This window comes from Ranitomeya imitator, chromosome 2 (genome assembly GCF_032444005.1).
Source record: "Ranitomeya imitator isolate aRanImi1 chromosome 2, aRanImi1.pri, whole genome shotgun sequence".
NCBI classification, from domain to species: domain Eukaryota; kingdom Metazoa; phylum Chordata; class Amphibia; order Anura; family Dendrobatidae; genus Ranitomeya; species Ranitomeya imitator.
Window position 1 is genome coordinate 28,034,902 of NC_091283.1, and position 12,049 is coordinate 28,046,950.

Genomic DNA, 12,049 nt, shown 5'->3' on the forward strand with positions numbered 1-12,049 from the left:
GTGTATTTATCTGCTGCGATCACCTTGTATTTCTGGGTTGTTGTTTTTTTCTAAGATTTCCCATGAAAATGTATAGATATGTTTTAAGAATGCACAGAAATTGTGGTCCTGGGGCTCTTGTATTGTAATAATGTACGGGATATCTTATGGCAGGTTGTGCTCCTGTCCTAACCCAGGTTTTATACCGCCATATGACGTGCGGTTACCAGTTACTATATATAATATATACAGATAATGGATGATATTTATAGATTGTGCATATATTATAGAGCACGTGTCGTTCATATTCACTTCTGTGTACTAAGTGGTGTGACTTTGTATTCTGGTTATAGTAGAATATGAGGATGCCCACTACCCCTGCCCAAATATGAGGATGCCCACTACCCCTGCCCGTATATGAGGATGCCCGCCACCCCTGCCCAAATATGAGGATGCCCTCCACCCCTGCCTGAATATGAGGATGCCTCCAAATATGAGGATGCCTACCACCCCTGCCCGAATATGAGGATGGCCAGCACCCCTACCCAAATATGAGGATGCCCACCACCTCTGCCCAAATATGAGGATGCCCACCACCCCTGCCCGTATATGAGGATGCCCGCCACCCCTGCCCAAATATGAGGATGCCCACCACCCCTGCCTGAATATGAGGATGCCCACCACCCCTGCCCAAATATGAGGATGCCCACCACCTCTGCCCGAATATGAGGATGCCCAGCACCCCTACCCAAATATGAGGATGCCCACCACTTGTGCCCGAATATGAGGATGCCCACCACCCCTGCCCAAATATGAGGATGCCCACCACCCCTGCCTGAATATGAGGATGCCCACCACCCCTGCCCAAATATGAGGATGCCCACCACCTCTGCCTGAATATGAGGATGCCCACCACCCCTACCCAAATATGAGGATGCCCACCACTTGTGCCCGAATATGAGGATGCCCACCACCCCTGCCCAAATATGAGGATGCCCACCACCTCTGCCTGAATATGAGGATGCCCACCACCCCTACCCAAATATGAGGATGCCCACCACTTGTGCCCGAATATGAGGATGCCCACCACCCCTGCCCAAATATGAGGATGCCCACCACCTCTGCCTGAATATGAGGATGCCCACCACCCCTCACCCCCTTACATAGCAGCGCATTGTGCCTCTGTGTTTGTGTAAGCATGCCTGCAGTGTACATATAGATATGTGAATAGCGGTGTTTGTGCAGAGCTGTGTGTGGTGTGCAGGCGATGCAGGCACACAGGGAGCCCAGGTAGAGGTTACACTTGGGGAGGTGAGGCATGTCTTGGAGTGCAGCCTTCATACCACCCTCAGTGACACTCATATCTCAAAGCAAGTGGTGCATGCAAGAGGCAGCTCTGCGAGATTGATCACGGTGCTGGTATTTGCAGCATATGGTCCTGAAATTGGGGGGAGGCGGGGGCACAGAGAACATTTTTCAATAAAACTGGGTGATAGCACTGGGGTTGGGGGGCGTGGGCACGGAGCAGGTAAACCACACCTGGATGGGAACTCATCAAACTTTTAATGATTCTGGAGAGTAAAGGGTTAACCAAGTTTTTTTATTCATTTATTTTTTCTTAAATAAGCTAAACAATCCGAGAATCCTTGCCAAAGAGGAACAGTGCTCAATTTTTACCGTTATGTATTATTTTTTTATTGTTTTTTTTTTTTAAAGTTTTTGAATCTTTTTGCAACAGTAAAGAGCTGACATTAATAAAGTCTTACTTATTATTTGTTTCTGAGGTCCGGAGACATTTCAAGAATTCATAAGACAAGTTCTGTAAATGTCATGTGATTTATTTTGTCATTTGGTGGGTGACAAAAAAATAACTATTTCCCCCCCTGAATTTTTTCCTCTGACGTTTCTACCGCACTGAGAACAATGAAGATATTTTATTGTTTGACCGGCCAGATTATTTTTTTCTGTTTGGTTTCTTTCTAATGAGCTCAGCACTGGCTGATGGAACAAGAAGACTTTTATAGCGAGCGCAGAATTTTCCATGAAAGCAGAATGAGATTTCAATTGCACGAATCCATAAAAAAGGTGTCGGCCGCGATCTCTGGGACGGAGACGACTCTTCTGGCTCTGAGATTAGGAAAAAAAATAAAAAGCAGAAACTAAAAACTGAACAAGTTAATAAATGATATCAGATTCTATGGATAACGGTGACAGAATTTTGGGGGGTGCAGATTGGGACCACGCTGATATGTGCCAGGAGACTGGAGCAGATATCTGCTTGTTAGCAGAGAGGGTTACACAATTGGCAATATTTTTGGAAAACTTTTTTGGGGGTAAAATTCCACTGAAGTTTTTGATGCATTTTTTTTGGACCAAAGTCAGATGTGGATCCAAATGGAATAGTAAATATACAGGAAGGACGTCTGCTTCTCCACTTGCTCCCAAAAACCGCAGAGTGTGAAATTGCCCTTATAATGGGCTTGAGCCTAATGGACCAAGGAGGCATCGAGGAAAGGAGACGCAGCAGCAAATGAACTCGTCAATCGCTGCTCTAACACTTAAGAATTAATGAGTCTTGGGTCCAATCCAAGGTGAGGAAACGGTGTAGGCCAGGGATCGAGAAGAACATAGATGGCAGTCTAGGAGCAGAGTCTGGAGGGACAGAGGTCAGGCCAGGACATGGGGACATAGGACATAAGGAGGAATATTGATACCCAGTATTCAGGGTTCGATTCCTAAATCTGGAGCATCGGCCCCCGGTGAATGGATGGGAATACTGCTGTGGATAAGATGTGAATTACGAGGGTGCGGATGTCCAGGATAGCTCCGAGAATCTGACATCACCTGATTTGGAGGATTACCATGACTCCTGTGTGACTGTAGTGAATGCTGCCCTCTGTCCTCTACCTGATCACTGTGTGCCAGGGAGGCTGAGGTCTGCCGAATAGTTGGAAAGAGGTGTCACTTATTTGAGCGGAGGACAGCAGGAGAGCTGGGAGCCCGGGATGAAAGCGAAGCTTGTTAGGAGCGAGCAGTGAACCTGGACCTTCTTATTACAGTAGAGCAAAGTGTCAATCACCTGGTCCCAGAGTGGACGGGAGAACAAGGGATGGGAACGAGATGAAGACCTTCACCCCAATGTGTGATACAGCATGGGACCAATGATGGATGGACTCATGAATTATATTATTATAGTGTTTTGGACACATTCCGTGTGCCCCATTATTTGGCACCATATCACACGAGCTGAAGTACAATGAAAGCTCTACCAAGGGCAGAGTGCTCAGCAAATACACAGCTGTAGGACCACGCCATGAGGACTGCAGGCAAAACCCAAAACTTGCATTAAAAGTTGATCTCCTTACAGTATGTATATTATATGGTACACCTGATAATCTATCATTGGATATCCGGCCTGGATAAGGCAGTGGTCTTCTCTCAGAGGTGGTCTTTTGAAGGTGATTAATTGTAGTTACTGATCCTGGTAGTTAGGCCCAGACTAAACTTGAGCGTGACCCAAGTGTGGACCATGAAGAAGCAGTGAGGGAAGAACATGACTTCCAATGACTGAATCACACATGAGGGACATTACATTACTTTGTTAACTTTTCCATTGGCTTCTAGGTCAAACATCCTCATAGATCCATCTGACTTGGCAGTAAGATCAGTTCTGGACTGCTATAATCTATAGATTCAGTGGTGTTATCTGCAGTCTTTGGGCCCCAATGCAAAATCTCCAATATGACTTCCAACTTTCTTAATTTCTTTAATGGTTTTGGTCTTCTCACTTGGACCAATGGAATCTTTTAGGCCTCCATAGGTACCAGGCCCGGTGTAACTGCCACCCCTGCACGCCCTGTAGTTACACCTCCTTAGATAAGCTGGTACTTGGTAATGTCTGGTGCCAGCAGTGGCGATGTTCTGCAGAAGGGATATATACTGAGGCATGGTGGGTATCCTGGGCATGGACATGTGATGATTCGTGGCATTTTGATATTTAATTATCGTACAGCTATAGCTTTGTGGTGTGCAGAAGTGTACATTTATATACACATCAATATAATGCTTTCATTATAGGAATTATATAGAAATATGAGGTATTGCCAAGTGCTAATGGAATTAATTGTACGTATCATACATATGAGTATGTATACACAGATACATAGACTTTAAAGAGAATCTGTCAGTAGGATCAACCCCCCCATCAGACATCTATATGGACCTTTAGGTCATAGGAAGCTGAATCTGCGATCCGATGTTTTATTCCAGAGAAGTACACGTGTTTCTTAATATTTAAATGAGCTGTTCCAGGCTATGGGCCGGACACAGATCTCCCTGAGACTCCGCCTCCAGAACTTATTCTAAATGAAGGAGGCATTACCAGTGTGAGGCATGTAGATCCGGAGGACAGACTGTCAGTCATTTCATGTTTCACAGCAGTAACACCTCCTTTCATTTACAATAATCTCTGAAGGCAGATTCTCAAGGAGATCTATGTTCTGCCCATAGATCTTAACAGCTCATTTACATATTAAGAAAATATTAATTTCTTTAGAATAAGACATCAGATCGCAGATATCGAGGTATCACTTTATTCAGCTTCCTATGACCTGCCTTCCCATATAGATGGCTGAGTGGGGTTGATCCTACTGACAGAGGGGTTGTCTTGGAATTGGAATAACTAGGCTAATAGCTCCAAATATAGTAAAATTCAAAAAAAAGCCCCACTGTCACTGTCATGATGTCATGTACATCTACACGACTTAATGGCCACATCACTGTTGAGGCCAATGATTGGCTGCAGCGGTCACATGGATGTCTATGATGTCATAGGTGAGTATTGTCTTTTCTCCTACTTTAGATTTTGTTTTAAATTCCTGGAAGACCCTTTTAACACAAACAAAGATACAGATATATTTATCATGAAGAACTAAGGAAGGGCCTCATAGAAGCCGGAGAAGCCATTTCTGTGAGGTTTCCAGATGACCATGGAGCATGGAGGTCCTTCCAGGTGGCCACTATGGCATCTACCATTACTGATACCTACATCTATAGAGAGGCCACATGGAATAATAAGAAATAATGTTATATTCCACAGCAGGAAATATTTGGGATCATTTCCAGGGATGATGTAACAGATTACTTTGAGTAGGTTAATTACACATCAGAAGGTTTAATCACAGTTTTATCTACGTATAATGGAAGTGTAAAGGACTAGGTGTAATTGTATATGGGAGACTCTACATACAATGATTTCTCTGCCTATAATATGAGGCTGACAGAGGAAGCATTTGTGGTGTTGGGATCTGCCGGACATGGCAGCCATGGCTGTATATACCGTATATACCATATAGCTGGTGACGTCGGCACGTGATGTCTGTGTTTTCATGTCACTTTATGGCAGACTGTCGGTAACCTGATAGATTTCTCTGCTCTTTGAATTAATGACGAGAGAGATCTGCAATGTGAAACGTCACTTAGGAAATGGCTGTGGGTGTGATCCGGGCTGAGAGCGTTCCTCTCACACAAAGCATAATGTGGAGATTATACTCCAAGTGTTGGCGCTCCTACAGAAAGAGCAATTAGGGATGAAGTGCAGGAGCCCGACTCTCGCCCTGAAATGCGAAGCCCAAGAAAATGGCAGCAATATTGTCAATTATCATCAAGCATCCTGGTGAAACGGATCATATAACTAATGCACAAGTCACTTTGTCACTGCTATAGGGATCCAGAGTCAGAATATGGCCGGGTCACACTTACGACTGTGATGCGAGAAACTCGCGTGAGTCTCTCACATCAATACCCGTCACTGCCGCCGGCACTCGGACCGGAGCGTGCGGCTGCATGTATTTCTACAGTATGTAGCCGCACACTCCGGTCCGAGTGCCGGCGGCAGTGACGGGTATTGATGTGAGAGACTCGCACAAGTTTCTCGCATCACAGTCGCAAGTATGACCCCGGCCTAACTCTGTAATACAAATATAAAATGGACGGATGAATGCATAGGTGGAAGGATGGATGAATAGGTGGGTGGATGGATAGGAGGATGGATGGGTGGGTGGATAGTTGGAAGGATGAATAGATGGGTGGGTGGATAGATAGGCAGGTGGATGGATGGATCGATGGATAGGTGGGTGGATTGATGGATATATAGGTGGGTGGGTGGATGGCTAGGAGGATGGATAGATAGGTGGATGGATTAATGGGTGGATAGATAGGTGGTGGATAGGTGGATGGATGAATAGATGGGTGGATATATAGGTAGATGGATAGATTGATAGGTGGATGGATGGATGAATAGATAGGTGGATAAGTAGGTGGATGGATAGGCGGGTGGATGGATGGATAGATAGCTGGATGGATAGGTAGGTGAATAGATAGGTGTATGGATAGGCGGATTGGTAGATAGATCGATGGGTAGATATTCATATAAAGAAAAATAAGGCAGCACTCCAAGTAGTTTAAGTGTAAAGTTCGGGACTTTATTGCATTACAAAGTGTAGCTGTTTTTTTTACAAATAGATAAAAGGGCAGAAAAGTGGGGAACACTGAATTTTGCAATTCCGTGCAAAAAAAAAGTCTGCATTTATTGGCCCATGAAAGCAGGACATTTTTGGATGGAATTTGCCATTGAGCGCTGCCCACTTTTTTACGTTTACATGTCCCATAGATTGGTGGGTTACAACCTGTGGCCTAACACCTACACCTGCACTTTTTCTTGTGCAACTCCATTTTTTTCTTTTCATAGATTCTCAGCCACGGCACCCAAGCTTTGAGGCCATGTAGTGAACTGATGACTTGGTTCTCGGCACTTATGTAATTGTTTAGTGATTAGTTAGAGGAGCTCTGCTGCCTCCTGATAATATAAAGGTCACGTTCTTGGCCTTTATTGATATGAAGACCTATTACTGTTGACTTCTATGTGGCATTTTTCTTTCCATCTTTAGATAAGTAGTCTTAGAGATGTGTTGTTTTCCTATGTGGACTTAATTCATGATGATGGCAGCAGCCCATTATTTGTAATACACAATATTCTTACTAGGCCTGCACCTAAGGCGGCACGTTCTGGCAATCACTATGTAGCAGATTAGCCCCCAGTACTAGGATCTATTATTATCGATGACACAATTCTCATTTGTCTCCCCTTCCCCTGCATACAGGGTCCTGATTCTCAGAGCAGCCAAAAATACTAGAGATTGTAAAGATTTGTTCTTTACTAACTTTCCTTCCGTGCTTCTTTAGTTAGTGTAGTCAATACATCCTATATATGACCATCATATAATAAGGGTAACATAATTTCTTTGGGTTCTGTGCAGTGATTGCTCCAAAGCCTGTATCTTTTGGAGGAACTGTTCCTTCCTTTTACCCAAAACCTCGTTGATACATTTACCACCTGGTGTCCATCTTGGTCTTATTTCCATGTTACCATCTTGAATGTCATTATGTATTGTTGTTTGGCGCGAACATATTTTCTATATTCATCAGATTTCATTCCGATGGTAAATTGAAGAGTGGACAAGACAATGTCCTGTTCTCCTGGTCAATGATGGTCATGGTCCATTATCAGCTACTTTCTTTGATTTACTTGTATTTAATTGAAGACCCTACAATCAAACTAGGGGACATCCATTACTGGCTGTGGCCCCAAAATCTAACCCATTCCTTTATGCTTAATATACGTCTTTTGGGATGAATTTCCCTAGTAGCACAGATGTAAGAAGAGTAATGGAAGAAGCAACAAATGTAAAAGTTTCCATAGATATATCACATTTCTGTATTTCTAATATGACCCCTGGTTATTAGCTTTAGGGAGTGAATCTCAAGAATTCAGAATGAATGTCTGGATTGATCCATTATTATATGCAAGTGGATTCTTTTAGTTTGTGTATGGAGGAGCCCAATTATTCTCCAATTATTAGGCCGTAGCCTAATGAAGGACACGTGCATAAATCTGGATAAATCGTTAATGTCGCTCACACTATAAGGCTAGGGTGACATGGCCGCATGTTCTCCATCTGAGAAAAGTGGTCCGATTTTGCTTTTTTGGGATGTGAAGAAAAATAAAGTCTCCATCCGTGAAAATCGGGCCACACTTGTCATCTGAGCACTGTCCAATTTGTTTTCACAGACCCATAGACTTGTGTGATCTGATTATCTGAGGCAAATCGTGCATGCTGCCATTGTTTTCCTCACACCACTCAGCCTAGGAAAAAAAATCAGATTTGTGTTTGGCCTTATTTGATAAAATTAGTGCAAGTGCGATCTGACTTTATTCAGCCGAAACTACGGTCATTACACAAGCCCTAAGTCTGTGAGATCATCGCCATGTCGCCCTGTGATTTCTGCCGCGCTGGCCGGTTCACCAGGCAATCATGTCTATCCTGAAATAATACCTGAGATCCCAGATAAAATAGTTGGCGAGCTGTCAGAGGAAAGGTATTCGCTGCTCAGAGAGAAGAATGAATACGTCAAACAGCAATTCACATGAGCCCCGTGCCCCATAACCGCACACGCTAAACCCATATGGACCTCATTCCTCACACACACACGGCTACTGTTTTCCTTTGAGTTTTCCACATGCTGGTATTCGGCTGTGTCTGGCCCGTACACTGATGTTTCAGGAAAGGATTTCTACTAAATTAGTGACAGGAATGTGGCGCTCAACAATGCAAGTTTTACAAGCCGTGGGTTATGAGTGTTTGGGGTTCCTCTGCATCCGCACCCAGGGACCCCTGAAATGGCCCCTTTGAAATGGAAGTATAGTGAATTTTCTTTGCCCAGGTCGGTCCCTGTGAGTGCTGAGGGCATCCTTGTCTGAGGGAAGGATTTTCACAGAGAGCCCATTGTGTGGATGGATGCACAGAGCTCCTGTTTATAGAACTGCTTCACTTTGGGTGAAACCGGGGGTCTGAAAGGGGCGAGGGAGGGGAGGTCAATATTTGGTTTGGTTTTAGAAAGTATGTGTCACAAAAAGATAATTTTCAGAATCTCTCCTCTGCTGCCTGTGGTGAACACTGCGATGCATTCACTAAGAGATCGTCAGAGAGATGATCAGATATACGTACACTGCTCAAAAAACTAAAATACCACATCCTAGATATCTCTGAATGAAATATTCCAGTTGCAAATTTTTATTCATTGCATAGTGGAATGTGTTCAGAGCAGTGAAACATAACAATTATCAATGTAAATCAAAATGAATATCCCATGGAGGTGTGGATTTGGAATGATACTCAAAATCAAAGTGGAAAATCAAATTACAGGCTGACCCAACTTCAGTGGAAATGCCTCATGACAAGGAAAAGATGCTGTTGTGAATTCTGTGGCTGAATTCACTCCTGTGGTCACAAGTGGTACTGCAGCTTCTGAGCTTCCTCCCTCAGGTGTTCTGGTGAGCTCGTTGGCTGCTTTGTTATTTAACTCCGCCTGATTCTGTCTTCCTTGCTCCTAGTCAATGTTCCAGTGTTGGATCTGAGCTTCTGGATCTTTCCTGTGGCCTGCTGCTCTGCTTAGATAAGTGCTGCTTTGTTTTTGTTGCTACTTTTTCTGTCCAGCTTGTCCATTCGTTTTGCTGGTAGCTCTGAGACGCAAAGGGTGTACCGCCGTGCCGTTAGTTCGGCACGGTGGGTCTTTTTGCCCCCTTTGCGTGGTTTTTTGCTTTAGGGTTTTTTGTAGACTGCAAAGTTCTCTTTGCTATCCTCGCTCTATCTAGAATATCGGGCCTCACTTTGCTGAATCTATTTCATCCCTACGTTTGTCTTTTCATCTTGCTAACAGTCATTATATGTGGGGGGCTGCCTTTTCCTTTGGGGTATTTCTCTGAGGCAAGCCAGGCTTAATTTTCTATCTTCAGGCTAGTCAGTTTCTCAGGTTGTGCCGAGTTGCCTAGGTAGTGTCAGGCGCAATCCACAGCCACCTTTAGTTGTGTTTAGGATAGGTTCAGGTATTGTGGTCTAGAGAGATTCCACGTCTCAGAGCTCGTTCTATTGTTTTTGGGTTATTGTCAGATCACTGTATGTGCTCTGATTGCTGGCACACTGTGTCACTGGATTGCCTGCATAACAGTACTAGGAGCCGTCCTAATGATTCTCAATAGAGGGAAAAAAGAAGTTCTGACATCATTTTTTTTTTTTTTTCTCTCAGCTCTGTGTTCAGTTTTTTTTTTTTTTTTTCCCCTAGACATTTGGGTGTTTCAGGACACAGGTGTGGACATGGATATTCAGGGTCTGTGCTCTTCAATGGATAATCTCGTTACAAATGTACAAAGGATTCAAGATACTATTGATCAGAAATCTATGTTAGAACCAAGAATTCCTATTCCTGATTTTTTTTTTGGTGATAGAACTAAGTTTCTTAATTTCAAAAATAATTGTAAGCTATTTCTGGCCTTGAAACCTCATTCTTCTGGTAATCCTATTCAACAGGTTTTGATTATTATTTCTTTTTTGCGCGGCGACCCTCAGGACTGGGCATTTTCTCTTGCGCCAGGAGACCCTGCATTGAGTAATGTCAATGCGTTTTTCCTGGCGCTCGGATTGCTTTACGATGAGCCTAATTCAGTGGATCAGGCTGAGAAAAATTTGCTGGCTTTGTGCCAGGGTCAGGATGATATAGAAGTATATTGTCAGAAATTTAGGAAGTGGTCAGTACTCACTCTATGGAATGAATCTGCGCTGGCAGCTTTGTTCAGAAAGGGTCTCTCTGAGGCTCTTAAGGATGTCATGGTGGGTTTTCCTATGCCTGCTGGTTTGAATGAGTCTATGTCTTTGGCCATTCAGATCGGTCGACGCTTGCGCGAGCGTAAATCTGTGCACCATTTGGCGGTATTGTCTAAGATTAAACCTGAGCCTATGCAGTGCGATAGGACTATGACCAGAGTTGAACGGCAAGAACACAGACGTCTGAATGGTCTGTGTTTCTACTGTGGTGATTCCACTCATGCTATTTCTGATTGTCCTAAGCGCACTAAGCGGTTCGATAGGTCTGCCGTCATTGGTACTGTACAATCCAAATTCCTTCTGTCCATTACCTTAATATGCTCTTTGTCATCGTATTCTGTCATGGCGTTTGTGGATTCAGGCGCTGCCCTGAATCTGATGGATTTGGATTATGCTAAACGTTGTGGGTTTTTCTTGGAGCCTTTGCGGTGTCCTATTCCGTTGAGAGGAATTGATGCTACACCTTTAGCCAAGAATAAACCTCAGTACTGGACCCAGCTGACCATGTGCATGGCTCCTGCACATCAGGAAGTTATTCGCTTTCTGGTGCTACATAATTTGCATGATGTGGTCGTGTTGGGGTTGCCATGGCTGCAAACCCATAATCCTGTATTGGATTGGAACTCTATGTCGGTATCCAGCTGGGGTTGTCAGGGGGTACATGGTGATGTTCCATTTTTGTCTATTTCGTCATCCACTCCTTCTGAGGTCCCAGAGTTCTTGTCTGATTATCAGGATGTATTTGAAGAGCCCAAGTCCGATGCCCTACCTCCGCATAGGGATTGTGATTGTGCTATCAATTTGATTCCTGGTAGTAAATTCCCTAAAGGTCGATTATTTAATTTATCCGTGCCTGAACACGCTGCTATGCGCAGTTATGTGAAGGAATCCCTGGAGAAGGGACATATTCGCCCATCGTCATCACCACTGGGAGCAGGGTTCTTTTTTGTAGCCAAGAAGGATGGTTCGCTGAGACCGTGTATTGATTACCGCCTTCTTAATAAGATCACTGTTAAATTTCAGTATCCCTTGCCATTGTTATCTGACTTGTTTGCTCGGATTAAGGGGGCTAGTTGGTTCACTAAGATAGATCTTCGTGGTGCGTATAATCTGGTGAGAATCAGGCAAGGAGATGAATGGAAAACTGCATTTAATACGCCCGAGGGTCATTTTGAGTATCTAGTGATGCCGTTCGGACTTGCCAATGCTCCATCTGTGTTTCAGTCTTTTATGCATGACATCTTCCGTGAGTATCTGGATAAATTCCTGATTGTTTACTTGGATGACATTTTGATCTTCTCAGATGATTGGGACTCTCATGTGAAGCAGGTCAGAATGGTTTTCCAGGTCCT

General features: G+C 43.9%; 1 protein-coding gene across 2 annotated transcripts in view; it reads left to right on the forward strand.

Moving 5' to 3' along the window:
* The window catches only part of COL11A2 (collagen type XI alpha 2 chain), a 154,186-nt gene that overhangs the window by 1,066 nt on the left and 141,071 nt on the right, over positions 1 to 12,049 (forward strand). The window lies entirely within an intron of this gene.